Source organism: Hemicordylus capensis, chromosome 3, assembly GCF_027244095.1.
Source record: "Hemicordylus capensis ecotype Gifberg chromosome 3, rHemCap1.1.pri, whole genome shotgun sequence".
NCBI lineage: Eukaryota > Metazoa > Chordata > Lepidosauria > Squamata > Cordylidae > Hemicordylus > Hemicordylus capensis.
This window is the reverse complement of record NC_069659.1, coordinates 54,513,113-54,539,024: the sequence shown is the minus strand read 5'-3', so window position 1 is coordinate 54,539,024 and position 25,912 is coordinate 54,513,113.

The following is a 25,912-nucleotide window of genomic DNA, read 5'->3' as shown; positions in this document are numbered from 1 at the left end:
ACTGGAAGCCTACAGGCAGGAGTTGAGGGCATGCCCTCTCTCCTGCTGTTACTCTCCTGCAACTGGTACTCAGAGGAATCCTGCCTTTGAGGCTGGAGGTGGCCTTTAGCCCTCCAACTAGTAGCCGATGATAGACCTCTCCTCCATGAAGTTATCCAAACCCCTCTTAAAGCCATCCAGGTTGTTGGCTATCACCACATCTTTTGGCAGAGAATTCCACAAGTGGATTATGCATTGTGTGAAAAAGTACTTCCGTTTGTTGGTCCTAAATTTCCCGGCAATCAATTTCATGGAATGACCCCTGGTTCTAGTGTTATGGGAGAGGGAGAATTACTCTCTATCCACTTCCTCCACTCCATGCATGATTTTATAGACCTCTACCATGTCTCCCTGCAGTCTTCTTTTTGCTAAACTAAATAGCCCCAGGTGTTGTAGCCTAGCCTCATAAGAAAGGTGCTCTAGGCCTTTTATCATCGTGGTTGCCCTGTTCTGCACCTTTTCCCGTTCTACAATGTCCTTTTTTAGATGTGGTGACCAGAATTGTAGGCAGTACTCCAGGTATGGCTGCATCATAGTTTTGTATAAGGGCATTATAATATTAGCAATTTTATTTTCAATCCCCTTCCTAATGATCCCCAGCATAGAATTGGCCTTTTTCACAGATGCTGCACATTGAGACACTTTCTATGAACTGTCCACCATGACCCCAAGACCCCTCTCTTGATCAGTCACTGACAGCTCAGATCCCATCAACGTATACTTGAAGTTGGGGGTTTTCATCTCAATGTGCATCACTTTACACTTGCCAACATTGAACCACTTTTGCCACTTTGTCTCCCACTCCCTCAGTTTGGAGAGATCCTTTTGGACCTCCTCACAATAGGGTTGCACGTTTTGTATTTTTTCTGTTTCGATTTGTACCAAATCCGAATCAACCCCATTTTATATTTTGTCTGAAATTAAGCCTTCCGAATCACCCCAGTTTTGTTTTGTATCTGAATTAATCTGGATCCGAATCAGAATTAATTCAGATTTAAAAATGGGTCACATGGTCAAAAGAGTGGGTGGGGGTTATAGTGCCCAATGAGTGGAAGCTACCACAAAAATTTCAAAGGAATTGGGCAAACGGCTGTTTTTTGGTGAATGTTTGAAGTTTGTGCATCTTTCAGATTTTCCTCATAGGGTATGATGGAAGTTTCAGGAAAAGTATAGCTTCACATGGGGGGGGGGGGGGGTTTAGCCCAGAGTGGAGTGTGGTTGGTGGTAGTGCCCAGCTGGTACATGGAAGCCACCACATTTTTTTCAGAGGAATCTGAGAGTAGATTCTCTGGTAGCATATGAGAGTGGATTCATGGTTTTTCATTTTAAAAAATCTCATTTGCTACCAGAGGATCTAAACTCAACACCTCAGAAACAACAAAGCCCAGTACCCCAATGGGTTAGCAATCCAGGGGGGTGGTTAGCACCCTCTGTGCACTACACCACCACTCGCTCAGCACCACACCAGTGCCCCTCAGGTAGAGTTATGGGCCTGCTGAAACCACCATTATTCCCTATGGGGGAAAGCTTAAAGACACTCAAACTTCCCAAAATCACAAAAAACCAACCCTTTGATCAATTCCTTTGAAATCTGGGTGGTGGCAGGCACTCCTTGGGGCACTTCCTCCCAACCCACGGTTTTGCCCCAGCAGACCTCTTTCTGCCCCAAAGACACACACTTAAAAATCAGTCCTTAGGCCAATTCCATGGGAATCTGGGTTCTGGTAGGCACCCCTTGGGACATTTCCACCCAACCCACTGTTCTGCCCCAGCAGACCCCTTTCTGCCTCAAATCTTCCCCAAAGACACACACTTTAAAACCAGCCCTTAGGCCAATTTCATGGGAATTTGGGTTGTGGCAGGCACCCCTTGGGGCACTTCCATCCAACCCACTGTTCTGCCCCAGCAGACCCCTTTCCGCCCCAAATCTGCCACAAAGACACACAAACTTCAACAACCCCCAAATCCCCAAAGCCCATGCTCCACTGTGGCAACCCCCAAGCCCATACTCCACTGCTGCAGCAAACTACAGCTAACAGCAGCATTAAGTGTGCCCTACTCTCCCTCCTCTACCAAGCAAGTAGTTCTCATCCACAGACAATTTTTTCAACACATCAACAAAAATAGCAGAGCTTTACAAAGAACTGGTTTCCAAAGCAAGACCACACAGAGGCAGCAGAACAACGGACTATCCTAGGCAGGCAGGCATTTGAATTGCATTATATACTATATACACATACATGGTAACTAAATAGGGAGCAATATGCTGGGCTCAGGTAGGTAGCAAGGCAAGCATGGCATCATTGAAACTTGAGTTTAGAAATGCAATGCAAAATTAGTTATTCCTCTGACTATCTTGAATGAGGCAGCCAGAAAGGCAGAAGGAAGTGAGTAACTTGTTAATGAATTGAAACAAACTCTCCCCCTCCACCCTCAAAGCAATCAGCCCAGACAGAGTGGAAACAGGGCATTGTTTTTTAGAGCTGGCAATCAGAATTTTTTAGCACATAATTGCATCACAATACAGGTAGAACACATTCCAAGGAAATGAGCTTCCTCAGCTATGCTGTGCCTGCTTTTTGCATATCTTATCTTCTGCTAATCTCTTCTGGACAGACACTCACTACCTCCCTAGTTGCTGCAGTCAGGAGACCAAAGCTCCGAAGAACAAAACAAAACAAAACAAAACTTCGGCTCCAAAGTAGGGTCATGTCGATTTGTATACCAAAAAAAAATTGTTTTTAATTTTTTTCATTTCGATTGGTATACAAAATGTCTGAAAATGCCATTTTTGGACACAAAACATTTTGTTGCTGAATCAAAATGCACAAGCCTGCCTCACAATCCATTATGGATTTCACTACCCGAAAGAGTTTGGTATCATCTGCAAATTTGGCCACCTTGCTGCTTACCCCTGTTTCTAGATCATTTATGTATAAATTAAAAAGCACTGGTCCCAGTACAGATCCCTGGGGGATCCCACTTCCCTCCATTGTGAAAACTGTCCATTTGTACCTACCCACTGTTTTCTGTCTTTCAGCTAGTTAACAATCCACACGTGTAGTTGTCCCCTTATCCCATGACCACTAAGCTTCCTCGGGAGTCTTTGATGAGGAACTTTGTCAAAAGTTTTTTGGAAGTCCAGATATACTATGTCAACTAGATCACCTTGATCCACACACTTGTTGACACTCTCAAAGAACTCCAAAAGGTTTGTGAGGCAAGTTTTACCTTTGCGGAAGCCATGCTGGTTCTCTTCGAGCAGGACCTGTTCTTCTATGTGCTTTACAATTTTATCCTTGAGAATGCTTTCCATCAATTTGCCTGGAACAGACGTTAAGCTAACCAGCCTGTAATTTCCCGGATCGCCCCTGGATCCCTTTTTGAAAATCAGTGTTACCGTTGCAGTTGCAGTGAGTGACCAACACAGGGACACCTCAATGGCATAGCCTGTGATGATGTAATCCACCTTAATTCAAGATGGCAGACGTGTAAACATTTGAGGCGCGAGTGGGCTAACTTGTGAACCGTCTAACCAATTTGAACCAAATTTTCTACAGCTGTGGGGACACATGGGGAAACCTCAGTGGCATAGTTTCTGATTATGTCATCTACCCCAAACCAAGATGGTGGATGCATGAATGTTTGAGCCGCAAGTGGGATAACTTGTGGACTGTCGAACTGATTTGAATCAAATTAGGTACAGTTGCAGTGAGAGTCACACAGGGACACCTCAGTGGCATAGTTTGTGATGATGTCATCCAACCTGATTCAAGATGGCAGATGTGTAAATTTTTGATGTGAAAGTGGGCTGACTTATGAACCACTTAACTGATTTGAACTAAATTTGCTACAGCTGTAGGGACACATAGGGGTGCCCAAATGGCATGGTGCATGATGATGTCATCCACTCCAATTCAAGATGGCGGCCACGTGAACATCTGCAGTGCAAGCAGGCTAACTTGTGAACTGTCTGACCAATTTGAACCAAATTAGGTACAGTTGTAGTGAGTGATGCAAAAGAGCACCTCAGTGCTGTAGTTTGTAATGATGTCATCCACCCTGATCCAAGATGGCAGATGAGTGAACATTTGAGGTGCAAGTGATCTAGCTTCTGGACCTAAGTTTGAACCAAATATAGTCCAGTTGTAGAGACAGAGAAAGGAAAGTAGTCTGACTAGTTCTTACTAGAACAACTTGTCTTTTTTTTCCTCTTTGGGGTGTTAGGTTAGAACGAACTCTATCATTGAGAAATCAGAATAGCTGACAGAGAGGTATTCTAACCAATCACCAACAAGCTATCTGGGAGCTGTGGAAGCCTTATGGTGGGCTTAGAGCAGAGAGCATGCAGAGGTTTTCTTGTTGAAGAGTTAATCTCCTTGCTTGCTGCAATGGTGAGTGTCTGGGGTTAACTGGAGAAAGGGAGGAAGCTTTGGCTTCTAAGTCCGGCTGATTGGTGGGAAGGGGTCAAGGAGGGGGTTTGGAGTCCCAGTCTCTTTCCCTGGAAAAACTTCTAAAAGCAGCCCTTGCTGTGGAAGTAAACTCTGAATAAGGGTTAAGTTGTTGCACAGATTAAAAGGAATCATTCTTCCCATCTCCCTATCCCTTGAGTCCCTAATGCAGTTGGGGAGAAAGGCTTTCTCTCTTACCCAGATAATCTCAAAAACCAGGGAGTTTAAGCTCCCTGCTCTGGAACTGGCTTGCATAACACATAGTGGACGAATCCCTCCCAGTGCAGAAGGAATCATTTTACGCTGCCTGCTATGCTTCTCTGATGCACTAAGAGGAGCAGATAAGCCCTGGTGTGTGGGTGGGTGTGTTTTAAGCTGGTGCTTGGAGCTTTGAGTGCTAATGCATCCACTTTCAGTTAACCCTTTGTGTGTGGTGTTCTTAATTGCTGCTGAGCTGTGTAGTAGCCACCTCAGGAAGAGGTACAGCTCATCCTTCAGACCTGGGCCCAAAGGTTCTTCCCCCCCCCCTCCATTTGTGGGCAGTGGTGGACATAGAAGCCGAAGATTTCAAACAATGAGGGATTCCTACTCTATAGGTCTAACAGTTCCATTGGGACTAAGTTGAAAACCTCTAAGTTTTCCCCTATATACACCACTATCTATATAGTGTTAACACATGCCTCAGTCCAGGTCTGCATGCCCTTGTATGGTTTATTTTTTATTTTTTTATTTCTAATCAAAGACATTTCTAGTTTATTTTCTGTGTTTAGCCTCTTGCTAAATGATGGGCTATGTCTAATTTTGTCCTTAGGCTGTTATCCTATGCATACTTACCTAGGAGTTGCATATAGTAGGACTTCTAGGTAAACAAGCATAGGCTTGAGCTTCATGTAGATTCTCTCATACATCTTATCATTGGCTTCTGCTAGAATGAGATCATGCGGTCTTTGGAGTTGCACATAATGTTTCAGACTGATGAAGGGTTATAGTTTGTCTAACTCCATATTTGTCTGTTTAATCCTAGACCCTGTTTTTAAAGCCAGGTCTCCATCTTGGCATCAAGGAAAGGGGGTCCCTAAGCATATACAGAGTTCCTCTCTGCCCGCCCCCCACTCCATTGGCCACCAGCCACCACTGCTCCCATTCATATGCAAACCAAGGTAGACCCTGCTTAAAAAGGGGACAATTCATGCTTGCTACCACAAGACCAGCTCTTGTGGTCTTCAATGCTGAGTTTGCATTGCTTGCCTGAGAATGAGGAGTCACATTGCAGGAGCTGCCTCAGCCGAAACATTGTACACTCACTATAGTTGAGTTAATTCATTGGAGATCGCTTTTGTAATTACTTAATAAAGCTGGAGCCTAACCCATATCATGTTGTTTCATCTTTTATTTGTGGTTGTTGATGCAATTAGCTATGGGAGAAATCAGAGGCGTAACTAGGGAAAATGGCGCCCGGGGCAAGCACTGAAATGGCGCCCCCCCGCCCCCCCAACATACTACATTATACTTAGGTTTTTCCTCACAAGCACCCGCCGCCGCCAAGCCAGGCCACTGACTGGCCGCCAGGCGTCAGCTAAGCAATGGGGGGGGCGCGGGCGGCGCGGAAGGGACCACTCGTGGGGGAGGGGGTGCCGGCGCACTCCCTTGACTGCTGCAGTGCTGCTGCACTGAGCAGGAAACATCTGTATTAACAAAAAATTTTTTAAAAAAATTAAAAAAAAATTGTCATGGCGGCGCCCCCCATGTGACCAGAAAAGATGGCGCCCGGGGCACGTGCCCCCCTGCCCCCCCTATAGTTACGCCTCTGGGAGAAATAGTCTCAGGGCTACAGGCAGCCACACAGCTTGCACTGATTAAGTGTGTGTAGGCTATCTTTGTTGTGATTCTGTTCAGTAAGTCAGCTTGTTGATTTCAGTGGCCAGAGGCAATTGGTGTCTCAGCTGAGTGGGCTGACATTTGACACACAATGCAGACTGCATCATGCTTGTCTGACACAGAATGAAACAAGGTGGAACGGTGCTCGTTAGAATTAGTAGACAGAGTGAGGCTTGTAGGAATGGTTTCCTAACACAACTTGCATTGGGCATCAGCTTGGATGGATTCCATGGATGTGAAAGCAGCCTGCAGCAGTTCTTAGACTGTTTTTGTTAATGCTAGTAATGTGGTGAAAAATTCAGGCCAGCCTTTCCTTGCATCTCTCATGATGAGTATTGATGAGAATCTCATCAAAAATCAGGTAACCTATTTATAAGTTATCAATATTTGCTTCAATGTCTAGATAAAGTGTATTTAGTTTTCCTCATACCTCAAATTTTTTTGTTTTATTGATTTAACATGTTTATATACTGTCCTATATAGAATCTCAGAGCAGTTTACAATTTAAACAAACAGCAACTAAAACCTAAACATAAGTTAAAGCATAACATAACATAATAAAATATATAGTAGATTATGGTAATAATATAAAATTACCATCAATAAAACTTTAAAACATCATAAACTAAAAGCCTGATGAAATATGTGCTTGTTTCAAAAAGTCATTTAAAAACAGAAATGGGGAGGTTCTGGTTTGAGAGTGTATTCCAGAGCCTCAGGGCAAACCCGGAGAAGGCCCAGTTTTGGGTCATCACCAAGTGAGCTGGTGGAAACCACATACCGGATCTCCCCCGATGATCTTAATAGGCAGCTGGGCTCATGAAGAAGAAGGCACTCTCTTAAACACCCTGGGCCCAAGCCATTCAGGGCTTTGTAGGTAATAACCAGCACTTTTAATTTTGCATGTAAAGTTATTGGCAGCCAGAGTAGTTCTTTTAAAATAGAAGTAATGTGTTCTCTACAGGTGACCCTGCAGACCAACCTGCCTGCTGCTTTCTGCACTAGTTGCAGTTTCTGAACTATGTACAAAGGCAGCCCAAGTGCATTGCGGTAGTCAAGCCTGGAAGTTACCAGCATATGCACCACTGTTTTAAGGTTGCTTGTCTTGAGAAATGGAAGAAGCTGGCGTATCAGCCAAAGCTGATAAAAAGCACTCTTAGCCATTGCCTCAACCTGAAATATCAGGAAAAGGTTTGGGTCCCAAAGTACTTCCAAACTATGTACCTGATCTTTCACGGGGAGTGTAACCCCATCCAGAACAGGCAGATGTAAACCACTTCCTAAGTTCAGGCATCCTACAATGAGTACCTCTGTCTTGTTTGTATTCAACTTCAGTTTGTTCTCCCTTATCCAGTTACTGATTCCAAGCAAGCATTTAGAGAGATTAAGACATCTGCTGATGAAGTTGATATGGAGAAATAGATCTGGGTGTCATCAGCATATTGCTAGCACCCAGCACCAAATCTCCTGATGATCTCTCCCAGCAGTTTAATGTAGATGTTAAAAAGCTCTGGAGATAGAATGGAGCCCTGTGGGACTCCATATAATAGCTCTCGCTTTGAAGAGCAACAATCTCTAAGTAACACCATCTGGAATCTATCTAAGAGGCAGGAGCAGAACCACTGCAAAGCATTGCCTCCCACCCCAGCCCTCTCAGGCAGTCCAGAAGGATACTATAGTTGATAGTATCAAAAGCAGTCGAGATATCCAAGAGGACCAACAGAGTCACACTCCCCCGGTTGATTCCCAATTTGAGTAATCCATTGGGCCAACCAAGGCAGTTTCCACCCCATAGCCTGCCCAAAAGCCAGTTTGAAAGGTGTCCAGATAATCTGCTCCTTCCAAGACTGACTGGAGTTGAGGAGCCACCACCCTCTCAATCACCTTGCCCAACCATGGAGGATTGGAGACAGGCCTATAATTGCCTAGCTCTGAGGGATCCAATGCAGGCTTCTGTAGTCTAACAATTTCCTCCTTAAGGCAAGGAGGCATCCTGCCCTGCTATAACATGCCTAATCAAGTTAAACATCTGAATGTGTGGGATCTCCCCCCCGCCCCGCCCCTTACTATTCTCACATCTGCTAAAGATACATCTTTCTGCTTAGAAGGTCACCCAATGTTTTAAATGTCGCATATGTGGAAGCCAAATCACTTCCCCTTGGCCATAAATTAAGGGAACCATTTCCATTGTTTTCAGCTATGGGATATGTTAAAGGGATTCTGCCTGGAGTGGGGCAGATAGGATAGACACTGTGTTGTCTGTTGAACCTTAACTATTGGGTGCATGCTCCATGCAGGTATTGATACCCAACTGATCTATTTATAAGGTTCTGCACAGTTCCCTGGCAGCACCCTAAACACAGGCTGACATTCTGACTAATGATGCAAGAGTGCTACATGAGAACCTGGCGCTGCTGATGGGTTTAACTAATTCAGCACTGGTGCATATGCAGGTGGGGGTAAATTTCAAGGGCCTCCCCATCTCCCAGAAGCATTTTGTGCTACCTGAAAATATGCCCCTAAAGGTTGGTTGACCCTCAGGGTCATATTCTTGGATGGCACAGAATATGTCCCAATCAGCCCTCAAGGATATATTTTCAGGGGCCACAGAGGGTTTCTCGGATGTTGTGCACAAGGCTGGATGTTAGACACATAGCCATTAAAATCAGGGTGGGAGGTGAGCTACCTACATTTGCATGATCATCAGAACCCATACATTTCCCTCCAGCCCAAGTTGCACCTGAAAAGGCTACTCAGCTTTTTACCCGCTTTTAAACATGGGTGAAGGAGACAAAAGGCCTCCTATCCTGTTTTCCCAGCCATGAGAACCATAATGCCTCTTCTGCCCAGCTATCAGCACTCAGCACACTCTCTCCTGCATGAAAACCATAGAGAACTATGGCTACAGTGGCTGCCATCAATGGACACACTCAGGGGTGGATTAAGCTTTTTGCTGCCCATTGACAAAAAGTATTTTGCTGCCTTTTCACCTTCTTAAAAAACTGCAGCTGCATGGTAGGATAGGGTGTGATGGTGGTTGCAGTGGCTGCGGAGAGGGGGGCAAGGGGAAAGTTCCTCTTTTTGCCCTCTAAAAATAGGATGCAGGGAGTGTGGGGGACAAGGAGGGGGGAGTTCCTAATTTTACCATTTTTTATGTCACCGCCCCTACCCCCAGAGAGGAGCAGCAAAATTTGAGGAGTGCAAAATTTGCCACTCCTCAAATAATGCTGCCATAGGCAAATGTTAATCCACCACTGGACACACTACCCTGTAATGCAGAATCTATTATTCTGAGGTTGGAGCAGCTTTGACAGGGCTGCATCCTCCACCTGCTCCTCCATAGCCAATGGGAGAGCAGCCACTGACATCATGTAGCTTTCTCCATCTGCTGGCAGCACAAAGCATACTGGGAAGGCATATGCACCCTTGGAGGACTTACCGTGAATGGGCAGAGATTGCAGCTGCCAAGCTCAATAGTGGAGCTCTTGGCAGCCATGCTTGTCTGTCTGTTGGGCTTGCAGACCCAAATGTAGGTGCTGCTCATGTGCTAATGATGTGTAGGGCAGGGTAGGCAACTTTGGCTCTCCAGCTCTTGCTGAACTACAACATCCAGCATTCTAATTTATTGTGGCTGAGGATGATGGGAGTTGTAGATCAGCAACAGCTGAAGAGCCAAGGTTGCCTACCCCACTGTGGGAGCTCGTCAGAACTCCTACCCACCCCCCAAATTGTAGTGCAAACCAACCCTTTTTTCCAACAGAGTTGCAAAAGTTTTGCAACAGAGTTTTTCCTAGACTACGTAGAGGAAGATTTTCCAGTCTAGGGTATTCTTAAGGGGGAAGTGCACAATTCACTGTCAGGACACCACACAAGTGTATTCATGCTTCTCAGCTGTGTGATTCACTGTTAGAAAAATTCCACATTTGAAACTATCCTGCCTCATTTTCATGCACTACCCTAAATAATTAATTCTACTACATCAAATAAATCAGTTTGTTTGGAGCCCTGCTCTATACCAAGCTAAGCATATTTAATTAAACAGATCTTTCATCACCCTAGACATTAATCCATGTTTTAGGTATTATAGGAGTTCTGCTCTCTTAAACTAGTTATTGGGTCTATATCCATTATATATGGATTGTATGAGTACATGTTTTACTATTGCTGCTTTTGTGTGTTACCATTTTATATAGGTTTTTAAATGTGTAAATAAAGATATATTATTTTTATATTTATTTCTAACATCTGTACTTTTTGTATTTTAATTGTGCATTATTTTAATTATATTGTAAACCACTTTGGGATTATTAAAAGCAGTATAGAAATTGAACAATCAATATGCTAGAATTGCTAAGTATGATTAGCATATCTGATTAATTATATTATCCCTGCTTATTATCCCTACCACCTGATATATACATCTCTAGGCAATGTACACAATCCAAATTACAATATTAAAAAAATTAACAAATACAAAGTCTATTACATTACATTGTAATGTTCTATTAAGCACACAACATGTTTTCTTCATATCATATTCCTAATACTTTTTAAATGGCTCTGCACCTATGAACAATAATTCATTGTGAACGACAATACACAGATCATGGGGATTTACTGAATACAACGTATCATAGTCTGTCAGTGTGACAGGTAGTTATTTATGGAATTCCAGCTGTCATTATGCCTGAATGCCCCTTATCTAACACTTTGCAGGTCTGGCAATATTACTTTTTATGTGGCAATATGACTCCACACACACCCTGCTGTTAACATGGGTGTTTTCACTCTCTGAAGCAAAAAACTCTTCTAAAGGAAAAAGAAATAATAATCTCAGATTGCAATCCTGCACCTATTTATGCATGCTTAAATCTTGTTGAGATCAATGGTGTGAGAACAACATAAATGGTATCCAGCTGCATATAACTATGGGTAGGACTTCAGCCTATAGGTAACTTCAGAAAGGTGGGTGAAGGACAAGCTTTCTTTTCTCTTACTTCTGCTGTAATATCTGAAGCTTTCACACACACACCCACTAGCTGCCTACAGGAAGATATCAGAGCTGGGTCAGTATATAGGCTCTCATCTCATTGCTAAGAGTGATTGTATGACTGGATGGAAAGGAACATATTGACAAGAGAGTTATTGAACATGCTGACTTGTGTTCTGTGCAGCACCATTCTGAACGAAGAGCAGGGCAAGCACACTGGGTCTATTCCAGTCGAAACCCCATCCATGCTGTTAGTGAGTGTGGAGAAGCTCCATGGTTCCTAAGAATTGCCTCAGAGTTGTAGTGCCAATTTCCCCATCATTCCCAATGGAAACATCAGAGCTACAGCTTTGATGCAGTCCTAAGGAGCCACAGAGTCTCTCTGTACTCGCTAGCAGCGTGGATGCAGTTTGGACCAGCACAGATCCAGCACACATGCAACCAGGGGCGGCTCGTGAACTCTCCTCCGGGGGGGGGGCGGCAGGCAGCTTCTTTAAGGTAAACAGAGCCGCCCAGCAGCCCCCACGGTGGGGAATCGCCTCCGCCACTCACCTGGCTACCGCAGAAGCGAGCCCCCACCAGCGGCCAGGTGAGTGGCGTAGGTGATTCCCTGCTGTGGGTGCTGCTGGGCGGCATGGAGCACCGGCTCAGTTTACCTTGAAGAAGCTGCCCGCCACCCCCGTCCCCAGAGGAGAGTTCACGAGCCGCCCCTGCATGCAACACTCCCCCTTTGGCAGGGTGCTGTGCAGTAAGCAAGTCCCTGCCCCACTACATGTCAAAAAGGAGTCCAAAAGCCAGTAAGTAGCCAGTCATAAGAAAATAAGAACAACCTTGCTGAATCAGGCCAAAGGTCTGTCTAATCCAGCATCTAGTCCACCAGATACCTCTGAGAAGCCCACAGGCAAGAAGTGATGGTACACCCTCTCTCCTTCTGTTGCTCCCCTGCAACTGGTATTTAGAGGCATATTGCCTCTGAAGCTGGAGGTGGCCTATAGCCACCAGACTAGTAGCCATTGATAGAACTGTCCTCCATGAATCTGTCTAAGCCCCTTCTAATCCAAGCTAGTAGCCATCACCACATCCTGTGGCATAGAATTCCATAGATTAATTATACACTGTGTATAAGTACTTCAATTTTCTGACCTTCAGTTTGATGGGATGTCCCCTGGTTCAAGTGTTGTGAGAGAGGGAGAAAAATTTATCTCTGTCCACTCTCTCTACTCTGTGCATAATTTTATACACCTCCTTCAAGTCTCTCCGCAGTCGCCTCTTTTCCCAACTAATAAGCCCCAGATGCTGTAGCCTTGCCTCATAAGGAAGGTGTTCCAGTCCCTTGATCTTCTCAGTTGCCCTCTTCTGCACCTTTCCCAGTTCTACAATGTATTTCTTAAGATACGGTGACCAGAACTGTATGCAGTACTACAAATGCGGCTGCACCATTGTTTTGTATAAGGGCATTATATAATTTTTGTATAAGGGCATATTAGCATTTTTAAAAAAAAAAAATCAATCCCATTCCTAATGATCTGTAGCATGGAATTAGCCTTTTTCACAGCTGCCGCACACTGACCATATCCTTAACAAGAGGCTGTCCTCCATTAATGGAGGACTCAGTATAACTGTAGACCATGGGTGCTAAAGAGGCTGCGGGCAATTCGATACCCAGGCAAGCTACTTCTTCTGCTCCTGCTGGCAAGGCTGAGTCTGGTGGCACCGTTGGGCACTCAGGAGTCTCCTCCTTTACACCATCATGGTCAACACAGCACAAGGGTGAATGCCTAGTACAAGAGGGAGAAAGCTGAGGAGCTATTTTGTTAGGGGCCTCCTCCAGGCTTTGCGGGGGTGAAGGAGGGGAGCTGGAGAAGAGGTCGGTGGGGGGAGAAGCTGGAGGAGAGAGCAGTGATGATGCTTGGTTCTCTAGCTGTTTTGTGATGGCAGCTATTTTTTCTTGGCTCTCACAGTGGCCTGCTTGCTCACACATGAGGTGGGTCTGAGTAAACAGAAAGTCTGCAGCATGCTTGTTAGGCTTAAATTCCCTTTCTAGCTGAATAATGTACTCTTGCAGGTTACTGCATTGAGTCTCTAAACCTTTGTTTAACTCTTTCAACTCAGCAAGATATTCCTTTAAAACCATGTTTTCATTCAAGAAAAGATTCCTCAAAACTTCTGAATCTTGGAGCAATACATACAATATACAATTCAATGAATATTTATATACCGCTTTTCAACCAAAGTTGCCAAAGCAGTTCACATACAGAAATAAATTAAAAAATAAATTAAATGGCTCCCTGTCCCCAAAGGGCTCACAACCGAAAAAGAAACATAAGAAAGACACCAGCAACCGCCACTGGAGGGATGCTGTGCTGGGGTTGGATAGGGCCAGTTGCTCTCCCCCTGCTAAATAAAGAGAATCACTTCTTTTCCAGGGCATTGGAAGTGGATGTGCGAATAGGCTCCACATTGATAGAATCCCTGACTTTGGCCACTGTACCTGGTGCTGCCCTCGTCCATCCCCAGGAAAAGGTACTTAGAAAGCTGTTTGTGCTGGTTCGTGGATGGGTCCTTGTGGATGAGCATGACTGTGCAGTATTGTCATGGGCATGCTATTGGACTCCGAGAATGAGGAGGAGGCAGGCAGTGTGACAGCGGAGGAGGGAGTGCAGCTACCTCAAAGGCAAGAAGTTGCAGAGGCAAGTGGGAATGACTGAAAAAGAAACAGAGCCTAGTATGACAGCTCCTGTGAGGCGCAGCTGATATCAGCTGTAGAGAGGCATCAGTCGAAGCAACAGGAGGAGATAAGGAGACGCACATACAGAATGGCTCAACTAACAAGGAGAGCTGCTAGGTCAGGGACACATGATTGAGAGCACATGGCTTCAGCCTATTTAAGATGGCTTCACCTCAGCCACATTGCTGGTAGCAACGTTGTGCTTTGGTGAGCTACCCAGCTGTGTTCCTGCTTGTTTGACTGTGCTTTGACTCCAGACTGTTTGGACTCTGTTTGTGAAATTTGACTTGGACTTGGTTTGACCGACTGGATATTGTAACAACTCAGACTGGCTGGGGTTTGGACATTGCTTACTGTTTGGCTCTCACGTTCTCCTTTTGACCTTTTGCCTGCTTCACACTCCATCTGCTGATAGATAGCTCTTGATTAGCCCGACAGGTTTAGAACAAGTATTCCCCGGTCCAGATGCTGTATTGGTCGACCTTGATTTCCTGTGAAAAGTGGTACTCAATGTTCTCGGGGGGGTCATCTGGAGAGCCACCATGACGATGCGCATGTCTCCCTGGATGAGCAGGATGACCTGGAAATCTCTGAGCAGCTTCAGGTTCTGGGCATCGGTCACCTTGGTGCCCACCCAGAACTCCTCATAGGCCTTGTAGAAGCACATGCAGACATCCACCTCCGTGGACACCATGAGCTGGATCGTGGCTAACACTTGGCTCATCTTCAATAAGATACTGTTATAGTTATTGCACTTTGTACGGGTTCCAGTCTGTGTATAGGAACCTGATGACAAATCAGTTCTGAGAGAACTCCTTCTCCTCTTCCATCAGGCCTTATGTCTTCATCCTCCTTGAATTCCTCGGGGATGCTCTCCATATTCTCCATCCAATACCGGACATCAATGAAGCACATCACTTCTTCCCTGATGGTGCCTCCATGATAGATATCCACTTCTTTCTCTTCCCTCCTGCCAAATACTTGTATTGTCCCTTGGCCTCTTCCTCCTCCCGGCAGCTGGACTCTCATCCAGCTCCTCAGAAGTTCACCTCTTAGTGGTGGTGGTGGTTGTGCATCTGGCCCCCTCTGTTTATCTTCTGCTGCCAGAGTGGCCACCACTGTGCCCCTTCCATATTTCTGGCTGAGTCACTCTGACAAGGGCCATCATGCGGTATTTGCCTCCTGCTCTCTCTTGCGCCACTGGTGGGGCCTGTCTGGGGTGGGTCCTGCATGTCATCTCGCTGCCCATGGCTGCCTGTGCATACATTCTCTTCTCTGGGGTAGAGGTGGAGAATGGCGCTTGCATGGATGGATGTCACTTGTCCCTCCTCCTGCCCAGTCTTTGTCCTGGCCGTCACTGCATCCCTCCTCCCACCCAATCTTTGCCATCACTTGTTTTGCTCTCTTTCCCATTCTTTCATTCTCTGGGCCATTGCTTGCTTTTACTTTTGTCTCTGGATTGCCCTTCTCAGTTGTTGCACTTGGGATTCCTCAGCCTTGGCCTCCTGTTCTCTCATATGGCTTGTGGCCCTGGAGATCTCTTTCACTCTGGGTGTTTTCTCTGTCACCTCTTGGATCTCCATGGATTCTATATCTATCAGTCCACAGGGCACTCCCCCCCCCATGATGGGCACTTTTTGTTCCGTCTGTTTGGGTTTGCCCTGTTGCTGTCTGTGCTCATTTCTTTTGAGCTGTTGCAGTGCTTGTGCCATCTTTGTCATCTGCATCCGGTTGGGTAGCTCTATCACTTGTTTCACTTCCTTTGCCCCTGTTGGAGTTGTTCATGATACACTTGATGATCAGAGAAGTGGTGGTGATCACCCGGGAGATTTGCTTGTCCTTCACTCCTGTCAGTCGCTTGTTCTCCTCCAGCCCCAAGAGGAGGTATGGGGTGAGGATTTACCAGTCCTCATGGAACAGTGCCCACATCTCGAGGTAACTCTTTTGCCACCACATGCTTGGCCAGGTGGGGATGGGTGGAGCACTGGTCCTGGAGACAATATACATCCAGATCTTGAGCACATCCAGCTCCAGGTAAGGTTCTGTCATGATGAGCTTGTGGGCCTGCTCCAGCTGGCTGCGAAGTGTGTCTTGCCATTGCTGGGTGGTGTAGTGGCCTTCTTCGTGGTGGACCCTCATGTCTCACACTTTGTCTCATGTGCTCCTGCTCTTCACCACACATCCAGCACCAGCCACTCTGGGTATAGTTTTCTCCTCCCCACTCCACACTTTCCCTTGTGCCAGTGGCTGAGGTTGCCAACTCTTCTTCCCATCCTGGTGCTTCTTGCTTCCCAACAATGTGGGTGTGCCTCCAGCTTTGACTCTCTTGTTGGTGAGACTCCAGGGTTGTGTGCACCTCCCCATCCTGGTAGACCACCTGGAAGTTTTGGGTGACCACCCATTTTGCTATAAACACTTTCCTTTGGATACCCATATGATTTGTTTGGTCTGTGCTGGTCCCTGGTTCTCCATGTGTGGGTTCAGGGCTGCCCCTTGTCTGTTCTGGCTGTTGTTGCCCAGGACTTTGCCCCTCCTCTCTCCCCCTGGGTCCAGTTACCTTTTCTCTTAGTACCCCTGTGTACCGGCTCTGACTCCTGCAGTTGGATTTCCATGTCTTGGATGTCCATCTGTGCTGCAAGGGCTGCCATTTGCCTGGTTGGGGATAAAAATCCTTAACCATGCAACTGAGCAAGAGAGACAGTCTGGGAGAAGGGAAGAGTGAATGATGGTGAACACCTGCAGCTCTTTTCTGCCCTACTCCACTCAACTGCAGCAGCCAACCCAGAAGCAATGGACTGTGGGGGAGGGGCTTCCTTTGTTCTTTCTTCCTTTCACTTGGTTGAGTTAGTAGATTGTCGGCTACTTCCCTCTTTTGCTGGAGGAGTAGAATGGAATTAGGAGAGTGGGGAAGGCTGAGCATTTTTTGTTTGTTTTTTGCAAATCTGATTGTCCCATTGGAGCAGGTAAGAAAGGCAACCACTGCTCACAGGGAAAACTTCACGAACTCATATGTGCTCCTATACACATGAAAAAATCATTGAGTAATGGCATATAAATATTAATGGTATAATACACCAGAATATTTTTTAGATTGATTCCTTTTGCAACACAAAAGAGCTCACAATCCTTCTTTTTCTATGTAAACTGCTTCAACAACATGTGTGTTGAAAAGCAGTATATAAATATTCATAATAGTAGTAGTAGGAAAAAATGGAGAATTACCACATATTTCTCCTGAAGGGAATTCCATGTACAGCTTTATAAAAAATTAAGAGTTTTCATTTTAAAATGATTGGGATGTGTACCCTTCCTAATTTGGACCCCATGGGGTTGAACCTTAACCCCATTTTTCAAGGTACAAACTTCTCAAGGTAGCAACAGTAAATTTACTGTTAATCTAACAAGTGTTGCTAATTTTAGTTCTTTAAATTGATTAATTATTTCCTGTGAGTTCATGTATGTAATTGTAATATGTCACCCAAAGCTGACTTGTATACCACAGACTAGGATATGAACTAGTATAAAAAGAGGGGGAATTATTAATTTGCTTTTTTCTCTGCAATAAATCACTTTGATTAAAGCTAACCAAGCTTTACAGTCCCTGTCTGCATTTTTAATCCTTTATTAAATGGATAAAATTACTAAGGAAAAATATAAAACACCTACTTAGGAAAAATATAAAGCATCTTCCTAAGAAATATTACAAAATATTATAAAATAATCATACAATATATCAGCATAATTACAAACCATATACAATAATGAATAAAATTAAATATGGGGAAACAGAGTAAAGTAATTAAAAAAGAAAGAACAAATGGATCTTTAAATTGTGCCAAGGCCTTCACCTGTATGCCTACATGCATGAATGTTCTTATAAAAGACAAGCCAGAGGTCGGGTTCGGTCAGTCTGAGACCCTGCACCAGGGGAATATGTGTTTCCAATAATACCAAAAGAAGGGAGATACTCAAAAAGTTGAGCAAACCAGGTATATTTGAACCATATTTTAAAATGTTCTGGAAGTTGATTTTTCTTTGTTTTTCATTTCAATAATATTTTATCGTGCCATCAGCTAGTGGCAGTGACTCAATATGGTGCTCCAAAACTCCAGTCACAGGAAGAAAGGGGGGGGGAGGAATGAGTGAATTGATAGTACAATACACAAGATAAATTGGAAGCCAAATCTCATATACAAAATATTATTAATACTAATTTCTACTTATTACAAAGCAGCTCTTTGCATGTATAACATTGCCTTTTGCACCCCATACATGACTTTAATTAAGATCTAACTTATTCATGACTATAATTCAGATCTAACTGCTAGTCGAGTGAAATCAGTGTAATTAGTCCCAGCGGGCATTTATATGAGAACTAAGTTTCCTTTTTATCTTTATGTTTAGGCAAACAGGAAGAATACTGGATGATCATTTTGAGACTTCTGTAATTTAAAAACCTCTATGAAGCTGGTGAGAGCGTTCCAAAGAAAAATATTGTTTTTCTGTAAAGGAAGAAGTCCCATAACGGCCCATTTAGTTTAATTTATTTTACATGGCATGCAGTTGGAGCAAAACAATGAGGCTGATTATCCAACATAAAACTCATAAACTTTTCATAACCATTTGTCTGACTTAGAAAGAAATAAGATTGTACAAGTCTACTTAACCTTTGAAATAGATTAAAACCTTTAACCTTTTTAACTTCTGAAAGGGATTTAAAAGGTTGGGACAATAAAGCCATACTTTGTTTTCCGTTGCTCAATGTGATGACAGCCTTTGCTGACTAAAATCCATTTGCAACATAAAGCAGCAAGACAGAATTCCTAAGACAGACATTTTGGAAAGGTCTTGGATCCCTGGCATAGACAGTGTGCTTACTGAGGTTCAACTTCATTTGGTCAGGTATGTGATCCATAGGGAGACCTCCCTGTACAGTGGTCCCTCGACTTACGAAGATAATCCGATCCGAACGCACGTTCGTAGGTCGGAATTTTCATAAGTCGAAAAGCGCATCCACGGAGGTCCGGAAACACTCATAAGTCGAGGAAACTGCATCTAAAAATTCGTAGGTCGAGGAAGCCGCATCTAAACCGGCAACGACTTCCGGTATTTTTTGTCGTTCGTATGTCGAAATCTTCGGATGTCGAGTGCTTCATAAGTCGAGGGACCACTGTATACCTAAACTGATGTGCTGATGTCAACTAAGCAAGGGAGCTCCTTCAGTGGAATCCATCCTTAGAAACAAAGGGATGCTGAAGGCTAACCTCAGATGTAGTATGTTGGACACATAGAAGCTTGCTGTATGGGACAGACTGATGCAAAAGCTTGTGCAGCAAGGCCTTATCTGCATTTGAGGAGTGGCATGCGCAGTTTCTATTGGATAAGAGAACACATTGTAAAGTCATTACAGTGAACAACACCATCCCTTGCATGAACAACACATATATTTGTAGTATATGCAATTGCACTTGAAAGTCCAGCACCAGACCAACATTTTGTGTGAAAAGCTATAAAAATTAAGAACTTAAGCTGACAATAGCTGTGGATCTAGTGGGTGGGGGAAAGAGGAAGATGTGGTGATAGTATTGAGAAAATCTTCATCTATAATCCCCCATTAAACATAATAGTGAATACCTAATAAACATATATATTGGGAATGCACTCCTTTGCAGAGTTAGACTGATTAAATTCTATTGACTTCAGCCTTTCCTGGGATGGATGAGGGGAAGAGTGTGGTGTATATAAATATTTCCATATGTAAATTCTGTATCTAATTTTTTTCTGCATAATTCTTATGACTGGAATGTTGCTCCTAATATGATATAAGAAGAACACCTGAATTCAGTTATTTAAAGAAACCCAATGTGTAGTTGGGCTGTGTTTTTTTAGTTGAAGTTGGGGCTTACTAACAGTATAATGAGCACAGTGCAAAGCAAAGGAGAACCGTGTTCACTACAAAAGAGAAGGTTGAATATCCAATGAACCAACCATGTTCAATATGACCTATTCATACAAAGTTATCCTTGACTTCATATTTTCTTTGATGTATAACTGGCCCGTGGTATGTAAGTATCAATAAATGAGCAACTTCTGGACAAAAACGATCTTGATTTGCTGTACTTAATAGAAAAGTTGCAAGGTGGCAGTATATCCCTAGAAATGAGAATTTCTTCATATATTCATTTATTTCACTTTACTTCACTCGTGTTGCTTACTTCCATGTATATTCTAATTTGTAATATTCTGTATCCTTGAACTGAACTATCACACTTCAGAATCTGATTACCATTCCTTTATTGGTATTTCTGTTAACAGTGAATGTTTCACTAGAACCTGTGAGATACTCTAATATCGAGCTGCTGATTCCTATGATCACTTGATTACTTAAAGTCCTGATCCTATAGGCTGCTGTTCCCACAAATAAATGTATAGGAAGGGGCGCTAGTCTTGTGCAAAAGCAATTTTTTTACCAATGCATGCTGAACTGGAATAATGATAACATTACAGGAGTGTTGCTGTGATTGTTGTACAGTCATAGCTATGTCAGTGCAAATGCTATGGATCAGGGAGCCAGGCTCTATGCAGAAACATCTGTGAAATTGAAACAACACTTCACTTTGACATTGCCATTTCCCAGCCATCTAAACACCAGCACTGGGAAGTCACGTAGATTTAAATGGAATGTACAGGCAAGCCTATTTAGAATGAACTTACTAGTACAAGGGTACATAGAATTATAGTTTTAGCTGTGGGATTCTGCTAATGCTGAATAAATATAGTGGTCAACATATGTTCCACAGCATAATACAGGCAGTTTTGAAAAACCCATTGCTGCTGCGTGCTCCTGCCGGTGATCTTGCACAAGTAGTGCATTTTGCATTCCAGGAGTACAACTTTGATTATTTCCAGTCTTAAGTAGCACTCCCAGAGTGCAGGTGCACTACTTTAATTATTTGAACGCTTGCACAAAAGACAACCTGCAGTTCCTTAAGAGTCTGCAGCAAGGTGGGCAGCTCAAAATGTGGAAGAGGTCAGCCCGTGAAAAAAAATAGTGCAATAAAAATACACATGCTCTGGAAAATAAAGAGAATGAAGCTATTTTCACGACTACGCAGGAGTTGGTGGTGGGGAGGCAGGGTGGAACCTACCTCCCCCCAGATGATCCCTGAAGGTCCTCTTGGACACACTGCCATGTTCCCACACAGTCTGCACTGCACAGAGCAGCATAGATCTCTGGAGGGTGGGAATCGTCCCAGCCTCTGGATATCCCATAATGCACTCACAATGAGTACAGTGCATTAGGGGATATCCCCAAGACGAGGTCAGTATTGTCAATTTTTGTCAGTCTCCTTTTCTGTTTCAAGCTAATTTTTATGTCCAGGCCATAAGGCTTCCAAATAGGCAGGAAGAGCAAAATGGGTCATTCCTCCCTTCTCTGTACCCATCAATCAATCTTCATAGGGGTCTGTTCTGTGTACTGAGCTCCAACTCAGTCAATCCTAGTAAGCTCAGCTTTGCTCCAGAAGCCAACACTTTCTAGGACAATCTACTAACCTCCATGTTGTATTCTATCTAGCAATCTTTCAAGTTTTGTTAATTAGAAGGTTTTTCTTGTGGGGATCCTGTAGAGAGTATGGACGGTGGAGTAATTAAGAAAAGGGAGGGAAAGCAAGAGAAAAATGGAGTTGCTTCTGGATAAAGCTTAGTAAGAAACATAAGATTGATTATATTTATGTGGGAAGAGGCTTTAAAAGATGTAGTGATGAGATTTTGAAAAACCTATGCATATGAGCATGCAAGCTTGTGAAGGTTTCTGCATCTTCATTGCATTGCATTACTGGGCCTACGTTCATGAACTGCTGCATTCAACTGTTGCTGCTGGTGACTTTTCTCCAGCTTCCTGACCTGCACAACTCTTGCAAATATTTTTTCCTTATGAATCCTAAACTCTGTAGTTCACTGAATGCTCAGTGCAGCATGGCTCAAATACCACCACACCTTTTTTCTAATCCACTCCTGGAGAACCTGCTCTTCTCTGGAAACAATGGAGGTCCTATTTCTGCAATTACCTCCTCCCTATACAGACCCCTGATTTTACTCCAGCAAAGTAAAAGGCTATATTGCTTCACTGCCCAGAAGACCAAAAGACCAAAGAATATATACTCATTTGCCCTTTCCTACCAACCTGGAAGGGATGCTAGCCCTTATGACACTGCTCCACAAGCCTTAGATGATCATTTCAACCCTACTCCTGAATGTGCCTCAAGTATTACCTGTGAGGTTTTATTTTCACATTTTATATCCCGCTCTTCCTCCAAGGAGCCCAGAGCGGTGTACCAAATACAGTTTCTCCTCACAACAACCCTGTGAAGTAGGTTAGGCTGAGAGAGAAGGCTGAGAGAGGAGCTACCAATGAAGAGACTCTGTCCTCAAAGATTATTTTGCTCACTGTCCTGTGCAGAAGGTCACTTGCAACAGGTGCAAAGAAAGGGGACACTTTTGCTAAGGTTTGCAAGTCTGCTATCCACTCTATTATTGATTCACTATGTAATAAGGATGAAGCAGATGAACCACTTCCTGACAGCGTTTTACGTTTGTGAGAATCAGAGCCTGCTTCTCCACATTGTCAAATTAAACTTAATGGCCATGAAGATGATGGCTGATTCTGGTTCTCTGTACACTATCATTTTCCATCAACTTTACAAGAAACTCCTTATTATGTCAGATCTGCATTTGCAACTATCAGACATCCACAATTGGGGGTATGGTGGTTCCCCTATTGCCATAAGTGGATACTTCACTGCTGTCCTGGAATAGAAAAGACGTACTGCAGAAGGGAAAGTGCATGTGTCACAAAATGGAGTCTTAATATTGAGCTGGAAACATTAGCGTTCGACTCAAATAGCATGGAGTCCATATTACAAATGGTGGAGCATCCATATGCTGATATGATTGCTAATTTCTCTGATGTTTTTGCTGATACTCATGGCACTGCCATACATAAAAAATCATTAAAATTCTGAATTATGTTTTAAACATAAAATTCAGATGAAGGAAAATGAAATACCTGTACAACACAAAGTGAGGAATATGCTTTTAGCATTACACCAACCACCCAAGAAGGAGCTTTCAAGACTACAGCATGCTGACATAATATGCCCTGTTGTTTCATCAGAAGGGGTCTCTCCCATTGTTCTTGTGAGGAAATCAAATGGTACACAAGAGCAGCCCCCTTGCAAAGGCAGGCTGCCAGCCAGCTTGCCTTTTCCATCCTTCAAGCTGTCCATGTGACCTATGGTATATTGGGAGTAGTACTAGAGCTATTACAGGTGAAACTCGGAAAATTAGAATATCGTGCAAAAGTCCATTAATTTCAGTAATGCAAATTAAAAGGTGAAACTGATATATGAGACAGACGCATTACATACAAAGCGAGATAAGTCAAGCCTGAATTTGTTATAATTGTGATGATCATGGCGTACAGCTCATGAAAACCCCAAATCCACAATCCCAGAAAATTAGAATATTACATGGAATCAAGAAGACAAGGACTGTAGAATAGAACAATATCGGACCTCTGAAAAGTATAAGCATGCATATGTATTCAGTACTTGGTTTGGGCCCCTTTTGCAGCAATTACTGCCTCAATGCAGCGTGGCATGGATGCTATCAGCCTGTGGCACTGATGAGGTATTATGGAAGACCAGGATGCTTCATTAGCAGCCTTCAGCTCTTCTGCATTGTTTGGTCTCATGTCTCTCATCCTTATCTCGGCAATGCCCCATAGATTCTCTACGGGGTCAGGTCAGGCGAATTTGCTAGCCAATCAAGCACAGTACACTGTATACTTTTCGGAGGTCCGATATTGTTCTATTCTACAATCCTTGTCTTCTTGGTTCCATGTAATATTCTAATTTTCTGGGATTGTGGATTTGGGGTTTTCATGAGCTGTACGCCATGATCATCACAATTATAACAAATTCAGGCTTGACTTATCTCGCTTTGCATGTAATGTGTCTGTCTCATATATCAGTTTCACCTTTTAATTTGCATTACTGAAATTAATGGACTTTTGCATGATATTCTAATTTTCCGAGTTTCACCTGTATATACTTGAGCACAGATTGAGGATTAAAAACAAAGTACTGGATGCTCCATTAGTGCAACATTTTGTGGATAAGTCCCATTTACCTGATGATCTGAAGTTTTTTGTGTTGTTTAAATATTCATCATGTTCCTTTGATGAGCAGGATATCCAGAGGTTTCTTCTCCAAAAAGAAGCCTGGTTCATTTTCAAATTTAGAACGTGTTTCCCCACAGGGTTAAATGTTAATTGTGATTTCTCCAGTTTTTTATATGAGATGTATGTGGTTTATCATTGGTTGAGATTACAGAACATGTTGAGTATATTTTTTCCGCCTGGTGTTAAGTAGATAATTAAGTGGATGATTGATTGGTGGTGTATTTAAACTTTGAGTGCTTTGAGCTCATTAAGGAGGCAAGCATACTTGTGCAGACATTTGTTTTGTGTTGCTTAATAGAGTAAGGTGGTTCCAGATTTAAGGTTTGTTTTTTTGTTTAATATTTAGGAGTAAGTCTGTTCATTTAGACTGCATTTCATGTTATTATCATCTTTGTTACTATTATCTTTGCTTATGTACAGATAAGATGTACTTCCAGTGAAGACTGTTTTGAAACTGGCAATATTACCTAGGATGCCTGTTAAGAGTTTGTGAACAATGATGATACAGAGTTTGTGAAGAATGTAGATATGTCAGGCAGTTTGGCATCGCAGGACTGTGCATGTTTCATACTCCAGCTGTGAAGACTCTACCTTGAACACTTAGCACATTTTCCACCGTTTCATAGTGGGGTGAAGGACCATTACATGTTTGGCATCTTTGGCTTTGTAGTGGTTTATTCTCCAGCTGTGAAGATTCCACCTTGAACATTTTGCATCTTTCTTTATGCATTTGTATTTTTGGTGCCATTTGCTGACTCTATTCATGTTTTAGATCTGTTGCATCATGGTGTATGGTGCACAAAATGACAATAAAAAAGATTATCTTTTTGTATATTCAATACATTTTGACCTTATTTAAGGTTACTTCACAGATATTTTGTAGGGATGTGCGGTTCGGTTCGGATCCGGACCGGTTCGTCCGAACCGGTCCGGATCCGGCGGCTCGATCCCGGACCGAATCGGGCCCTCCCGGGGACCGAGCCGGACCGAATTCGAGCCAGTTCGGTACCGAACCGGCTCGGGTTTCCCGAACCGGTTCGGGAATGAAATTGAGTCTCACTCAGTGTCTCTTTAAAGTGTGTCCTCCATTTTGTGTCTCCTTCCCGAAACTTTTGCTCCTCCTTGCATCCATTTTGTGATGCTATTTCCAGGCATTGTATTGGCTGCGCTATTGATCCTTGATTGGCCAGAATGAGTCCTTTGGTCTGGTAGGCTGCTTGGCTGTTGCACTGTTGAGAGCTGGCACCCTGTTGGCCGTGGGGGGAGTGCAAAGGTGGGGGCTCCCAAAGGAGGGAATTTCAAACCTATATAAACCCAAGCCTCTTCTCTGGAAACTTCTCTTGGCTGCAGTTGTGGGATCATCTCTGAGACCTGCTTGCCCTTTGCTGGCTGCTCTGGTGTCTCTGTGAGTCCTGACTGTGTCCTGTGTCTCTCTGTGTGTGCTCTGTCTAATCCTTTGTCCACCTGCCCTTTGTGACTCTCTGTGTGTCTCCTCTCTCTGTCTGTCTCTTGTCTGTATACTGTGTGTTACTTCACTTTACTTTCTTCTTAATTTCCCCCAATTTTCACTGTTCCTTGTCTGT